At 48.3% G+C, this 7563-nt stretch overlaps 1 long non-coding RNA gene across 6 annotated transcripts; it reads right to left on the bottom strand.

Moving 5' to 3' along the window:
* Positions 1 to 1621: 1621 nt before the first annotated feature.
* LOC136527126 (uncharacterized) lies at positions 1622 to 5078 on the bottom strand. Of its 6 annotated transcripts, none has more exons than XR_010776684.1 (5): positions 4733 to 5078; positions 4013 to 4672; positions 2596 to 2700; positions 2056 to 2247; positions 1622 to 1976 (listed from the first exon to the last, which is right to left on the bottom strand). It is a non-coding gene; the product is annotated as an uncharacterized lncRNA (long non-coding RNA). The 6 variants fall into 6 exon arrangements; XR_010776683.1 differs by having other exon boundaries at positions 2115 to 2247; positions 4733 to 5076; XR_010776687.1 differs by lacking the exon at positions 2056 to 2247 and having other exon boundaries at positions 1622 to 1842; positions 1926 to 1976; positions 4733 to 5070.
* Positions 5079 to 7563: the final 2485 nt, after the last annotated feature.

Raw genomic sequence — 7563 nt, 5'->3', positions numbered from 1 at the left:
TAAGAAAACGGCGAGCTAATGTTTTGCAGTATGCCTAGTGCCCGGACACCCGGTGCCAGGACGTGTCCGGACGCACCTTAGAAAACAGCACTTGCGTACAGAAAAACAGCGCCAACACGCATGCACGCATCACCCCCTCCCCCCACGGCATATCTCCTCCACACCCCAATCCCGCCACCGCGCTACCATCTTAGGCGCGCTCCCTCTGCAAGCCCCCTGTCGCGCCCCCATCTGCAAGGCCCTGCCGCGCAGTGCAGCACCGCGCCCATTTCACGCTGCACGCGCCCCCCCCCCCCCCCCCCCCCCGCCGCCCGAGCGACAAGAGTCGAAGGGCGTGCGGCAGCTCCGATTCGGAAGGACCCGGCCGCGGTGTCATATGGATGCCCTGCCGGCTTCGGGAGAGACGATGCAGCAAAAGGTGGGAGGAGGAGAGATGCAACACCCGATCTACTTTTAAAACATCCAAATACAACAGTTGCAACATACGTCTGAAGGTAGTTGATACACTTGAAACATGCTTCTGTAACACTAGAAAAAAAAACACCTCAAACACACTTGAAAACCATTGCAACCATACGCAACATCCAAATAAAACACATGCAATATATGTGTGAAACATATGCAACATACAGATAACACGATTGCAACATGCATCCGGACAACATTGATGAAACATACCTCTAAACCATATTAAACACTCGAAACATACTATTGTAACATGCCTCTAAAAATAATTGAATCATATGCAACATGTGCAACATCCCCGATCTATTTTTGCAACATCCATATGATTCAGCTGCAATATACCTCTGAAACATCTGAAACAATTGAAACATACAATTACAACATAGAGGGAGAGAGAGAGAGAGCCTGGATCGGGGAGCGCCATGGCCGCCGGATTTGCGGGCATTGGGGGCTCCCTGTGGGGGAGGACGCTGGTGTGGGGGGAGGGGTGCCGCCAGGGTGGGGAGGAGCACGACGGGGTGGGGGAAGGAGCCGCCGGGGTGGGGAAAGGAGGATGCCAGGGTGGGTGAAGGAGCCGTCGGTGTGGGGGAAGGAGCCGCGGGGTGGGGAGGAGGATGCCGCGGTGGGTGAGGAGGACGCCAGGGTGGGTGAGGGCGCCGCCACCGGCCAAGGAGGGAGCCAGCGACACACGCGACGGGAGGGGCAAGAGGTGCGCGAGCGAGCGGATGGGGAGCAATGGCGTGGGATGGGGTGCGCAGCGCAGCGGAGCCTTGCGTCGCGAGCAGGCGCGCGTCGCGGGAGGGAGCGAGGCGGCGTGGGAATAAGCGGATGGTGCGACGAACGGATAAGGCTGTCGAGAGATTAGTCGAGGAGGACACGCGGGCGCCGTAACGAATCATTGTCTGTCGCGTCCATCCGGAACGTCAGACGTTCGAATCAGAACATTATCAAATGTTTTGACTTCTCTAGAGCAGTGGCTGATTCCGGTGTTTGGCTCTGTTGGGCTGCCAGGTTGCCACAAGATGACAAGGAGTAGAAAACGAGAGCTAAATTGCTACTAAAACGTACTAGTATGTCCGTGCTACCCAAAACCCAAAACACGATCAAATTCATGTGACAACTTTCATATAGACACTTTTCTGACAAACAAACATAATTTCACACATAATTCCCAACTTTTTATATTGGAGCTACAACTCAATGAAAGGTCCTCTGCCTCATAGCAAAACTCCATACTGGATAAACATACATAAAGCTGTAAAGCTCATGTGAACACATTATTTACAAGCGCTCATGTGAACACATTATTTACAAGCACAATGTGGTTATTTAAACAAATTTAGTGCAGCGAGTGTAGCTTTCAGCCATCCCAGTTCACTAAAAAGAGAATACATTAAAAGGAGTTCAATTAAGGTGTCCATGTTTACTGGGTTCAGACATCTTCTCTTTATCAATACTACCTTGAAGCTTGTGATCCCAAAATGATGTAGAGGAGAGCCAAAGCATATTACCTGTAAAGCAATAAAAAGATATCTAAGTATAACCGAAACTTAGGACAGCACTGAGTTATGCAGTCTGCTGCTATCATACCAGCTTACAAAGACGGACCATAAGATAGGCACATCAGTATATATAGGCTTCTAGCTTACCAATGCTGACTCAAATCCGGAAAGCCCATCATATTTAACTTGCTTTTCTTTCTTAATTCAAACCCAACCAACATTTCACAACAGGAATGTTCTGACATTTGACCATGCTATTTCCGAGTGCAGAACCATCTTTCTATTAATATCAATGGCCAAACAAATTCTGTCAAGAACGGCTTTTCTTGCAACAAACTGGCTAAATTTGTGGAAAAAAACATAACAATAGTAATCAAGGATACAATATGATAAGAGGTCATCTCATGTTAGATATGTGCTACTTTCTTGTGCTCTTACAAACCTGACAACATTATGCAAGGCTGCAGCTAACTTGATCGAATTTCCTTTGTTTTATGAATCCATTTAGTAACTGGAGTAGTTCTGCTTTCTATTTCTGAAAGCATGATAGCCTACTTGCTACTTATTTTACTAATCCACAAGTAAAAAAATAATTTGCAGGATTCTAGCAATTCAAGATTTTTCTAACCCTCACTACGCAGATATGAGCAGTGAGCCATCCATAGATCCATCCTCAAAACTTAGAGGTTCTGCATTTCAGCTGAGACAATGTTCCTCGCTGTAGCGGTGTAGCCTGAAAATAAGAGTCAAGTGTTGAACAACAGAGTCCATGCTTTAACAGAGGAAGCCAATGTATTCATAAAGGTAATAGAATCCATGTAAGAATTTCCATAGAGCATAATTATTTGGTATTTGCAACAAAGCAAAGAAGCAAATATGAGAGTGCCCATGTGTGATCACAAACAAAACTATCATGGGGTCTCTCAGTCAATGAAACAATGTACACAAATCCACAGAAAACTTCTAGGCTGAGGCATTTAGTTTTTTTTCTAATTGTGTATGAATTCTTAGAGAATGAAAAACTACCTATAACCTTAGCATAAAGCACAAGTCAGCTGGGAGCTCCTTGTTGCATGCAAATAAATTGGCCACAGATTGTCCACACACAGTGACGCAGTGTAACATGGATGCTTATTAATTACTCCCTCCATCCCAAATTATAAGACGTTTGACTTTTTTGAACTCAAGTTTGACCACTCGTCTTATTCAAAAAATTTGTGTAAATATAGTCAAATTTAAATCATTCTTAAAGAACTTTTATTAATAAACCAAGCCATGACAAAAGAAGTGATATTTTGCACAAAATTTTGAATAAGACGAGTGGTCAAACTTGGTGTCAAAATAGTCAAACGTCTTATAATTTGGGATGGATTAAGTACTTTTTAATGCCAACCAAAACATGTATGTTAGTGAGGGAGAGTGTAAGGCCTTGTTTAGTTTCTTCCCCTAAAGATTACTCCCTATCCCATCGAATATTTGGACACATGTATGGAGTATTAAATATAGACTAAAAAAATAACTAATTGCACAGTTTGCGACTAATTTGCGAGACGAATCTTTTAAGCCTAATTAGTCCATGATTTGACAATGTGGTGCTACAGTAACACATGTGCTAATGACGAGTTAATTAGGCTTAATAAATTCATCTCGCGGATTACTGACGGATTCTGTAATCTTTTTTATTAGTATCCAAACACCCCATGCAACACCCCCATGTGACACCCAAAACTTTACACCCTGGATTTAAACAAGGCCTAAAGCATAATATAGCATAGCTGAGCTCAACTGTGAGCTTGCCTGCAGCCCCAAAAACTGCAACGATGTGGGCTTGCTTTTGACACATTCCAATTTAATAATTACTCACTGTGTTAATATATTGCGTTCTGCCATTCAGTTATTACCACTGCAAATATTGAAGAGTGTCTCTTCTAATTATTCGTACAAATGAAAAAGATACCAATCTCTATTGATCACGATTTGTTTCCACAAAGGCACATGCACTGATGCACATACGAATGAGAAGAGAAAGCAGGCCAAGACTCAACTGGCAAATGCAGAGTAGGATCCTCTTCGTCCACTTCGAGGAACATGCAGTCTCTTGGCGGTTAGTTCTGGCGGAGTACTCTCGGCCACGGCAAGATCATCCTCCTCTGCCTAACCTTGGGGGCAGCAGCAGCAGCTGGAGGCTGGAGCTCGTTCTCCTCCATGGCGGCATGGCCAGGTCCTCCTCACTCCAGCAAACGATAAATTTGTAATAATATATAATGAAACAAGAGATAAAGCAAAGCAGCGTCCTCACTTGGTGTGGAGACCATGGTAGGCGTGCTCCGTGCCATAGACGAAGAGCACGATGCAGAAGCCCTTGAGCCCGACAGCGGCAGCTGTGAAGGCGACTGTGCTGCCCATGTCGTGCAGCGCGGTGGCGGCCTCGGCAATCCGTGTCATGAGATGTGTGATGCGCTTGCCCCATGGCGAGTAACCGAGAAGCAGCAGCTCCGCATGGTCCTCCAAGGCGCGCGTTGTCGTTGTCGAGCGCCGGCACCATCGACTGCGCCTGCCGCATCGCCTCCCCGGCGCCCCCGCCGTCGGCACCCTCCACGTCCAGCCCGCCCCACCGCATCCATCCCCTGGGCCTCCAAAACCACCTCAAATCCATCCACATCTAGCACGGCTTGAGATGCTGCTTCGTGGAGGACGCCGCAAATCTGGGAGGGGGAAAACAGTAAGGGAGAGGGAGAGGAGGAGGGTGAGGGAGGGGAACATACGACTGAGGCCTTGCTGGCCCACGGATGAAGAAGAAGGGGCGATGCAGAAAGAAGTGGCGGAACCACGAAGGGAGCGGAGCGGCGGAGCGGCGGCGTGGCTCACTCCCATCCCGGCGCCGCTGCCTGACGCCCCCGGGCGCGGTCGCGGTCGAGCGGCTCCTTGCCTTCCAGCCGCGCCCGCCGAGGGCGTGGCCGCCGCCGCAAGCCCTAGTTGTCGCCATCGGAAGGGGCCACTCGGGCGTGCGGGCGTCGGAGAGGAACGAAGCGTTGTTTCGTTTTTTTTTTTCGGAACAAAATAAAAGTGGCACCGGAGCGGGGCAGGGATTCGATCCCTGTCTGCAGAGGCGCGCGACGTGTGTGGAGCGCGTCTGAAGGCCGTGTGCGTCGGATGGAGGGCGCGGGGTGAGAAGACTTGCATCTACTCTTATCAAACGAGTTTACCAGAACCAGCTGCCACGTCGCCCTAAATTGTGTCGGCCGTCGAATCTCACAGTAAACGATCCAGATTGCTTCGAACGGATTTTACCGTAAGTGGCTTCTCCTTGCCTTCTCCGACCTCTTTTCTATTCCTCTCCGGCTTCTCTCTCTCCGGCTTCTCGTCCGAATCCAGCCAACCCATATATATATAAACGCAGCTTTTGATTCTCCTTACTGACTCTTCCCAGAATATCTCGCGTCCTCCTCCTCCTCCCCTCCCTTCCCTTCGCCCCGAGCCCCCCACCGCCGCCGCTCCCCTGTGCGTTGGCGGCGCTGCGCCGCATCGGCGGACACGGCCCCCGCTCGGGCGGTGCACCGGCGTAGGTGGCGCCGGTCCGGCCCTAGCCCCGGCCTCGACTCCGGTGGTGCACTGCCCCGCGGCACCGGGCCTAGGCGCCCGGCCCCCGCCGCCGCGGCCACGCCGACCTAGGGTTTCACGTCTCCATCGATGGCCGTCCCGGATCGGCCGGACCCCGGCGCGGGTGATGCACCGGCGTAGAACTGGCCCTGGCACGGGTGCCAGCCCCGGCGGTGGCCGCCCCCGTCGACGAGCGTCTCCTTGTGCCATCGCCCGAGCGTCTCCCTGCGGCGTCTCCCCACCTCCATCGCTGGCGGGCCCTTCCTCCGTCTTCCTATTACAAGTTCTTCTCTCCCTCACCTGTTACGGATCTGGGTCCCACCCAAGGCGGAGCAGCCTGTCTTCTTTTTCTGAGGAGGCCTACGGCAGCAAATCTGACATTGCACGTTCCATGGAATTCGTTGATGTGGGCGGCAGGTTGTAGCCTTAATGCTCTGTCTGTTCTTCTTGGAGCCTGTCAGTTCCCTGCACGTTGTTCCTATATTTTTTATGTTAATCGAAGTTCAGAATCCTTGTCAATGTTTCTTGCTCCATGATTTTGCTTTACGAGACGCCGGACTCACTGGGAGCGGGTGACTGCACCAAGGGATCGATCCTGTGGTGCATTGATTAGTTTTAGGTTTGCAGTATCTGCTTCCATGTATATTCCGCCTGTTGATTTCAGTTCTATTGATCTTCTCCCTATCTATTGCAGCAGTGTGTGTCAGGATTGCCATCAGATGCTTCCTGTGCTCCTCAAGGTACCACCCCTCACATTCCTTGCTATTTTCTCTCCATCTCTCCTAATTAGGATCATGTAAATTATCAAGATTGAGTACTAAAATGTCCTTCAGTTTACCAATATCACATCAAGTGTTCTGCTTAAGCAAGACAAACAAATGCTCTTTGTTTTCTCTTTGTGATAAATTCAGAATTCAGAGTTCATTAAGGTTAATCTGGAAACTCCAGCTTCCTTGCCTGCCAGATCGTTATTGTCTTATATTTGTTCTTTGGTAGCTACCTTTCAGCAGACATCTTATATTTGTTCTTTGGTTTATCCTACTGTTACCTACATTGGAAAAACTATTTTGGGCCAATCTAATTTTAAACCATTTGACACTTATAGATTATCCTGCAGGATCTACTAATTTGGTTCTGGTTTCGCTTTATTAATTCCATGGGCACGGGCACCTCCATCGAACCTCAGCCACGCCGTCCAAGGTAAACAGTACGCTTATGCGTTCGTCTCTCCCTACCACTCACTCCATATATGTATGTGGCATAGGGATCATAGGATCATCTTTCTCCATTGAAAATCACCCCCTCTTCCTAGATTTATCAGGTCTTGTTCTATTTCGTTTTATTTAGTTGACTGCCTCCACTAAATTAATCTATTGCTCATTTGTTTATCACTTATTCATGTGTCGCTTACACCGATGGATCACTGAGAAGTAGGATATCGGCTATTGCAATCCTTTCCTGCTGCCTCTCATTCTCATGCCACTATATGATGATTTACATAGAGTCCACATCTTTCAACAGGCTTGCTACAGCAGTATCGTTTGTGGTTTTAAATGGTTTCAGAAAACATGTTGTTGTACAGGTAACTGAATAACTACCCTACAAGTCGTCAATGGGTTTCCCTTTTTTTTGGCCGTGGCACCACCGTGCTGATTTTCTTATGAAATGGACATGGAGATGCCTTTCATGTCAAATGGTTCATCCACATGCTACAAGGGGCTAGTGGGTTTCTCTTTATTTTTTTGGCCGTGCCATGCTAATGTTGAAGGTGCTCACTGCTCATATTCCAACTATATTTGTATTTTGATACCTTTCCTACTGCGGTGGTTTGATTATCTTATTTCTCTGTTACTTCCAATGTTCTAGGCAAAACATCACTTCAGGGATGCACTCCATGCAAATCTGAGCTCCCTGAACCTGTTGTTTTGCGGAGTAGGTACATGTCAGTTTCATCGAATGTTTTCCATAATACATATGTATCATTGTGCTTTCTGTG

This window comes from Miscanthus floridulus, chromosome 19 (genome assembly GCF_019320115.1).
Source record: "Miscanthus floridulus cultivar M001 chromosome 19, ASM1932011v1, whole genome shotgun sequence".
Taxonomy (NCBI): domain Eukaryota; kingdom Viridiplantae; phylum Streptophyta; class Magnoliopsida; order Poales; family Poaceae; genus Miscanthus; species Miscanthus floridulus.
This window is presented reverse-complemented; position numbering and strand designations above follow the sequence as displayed.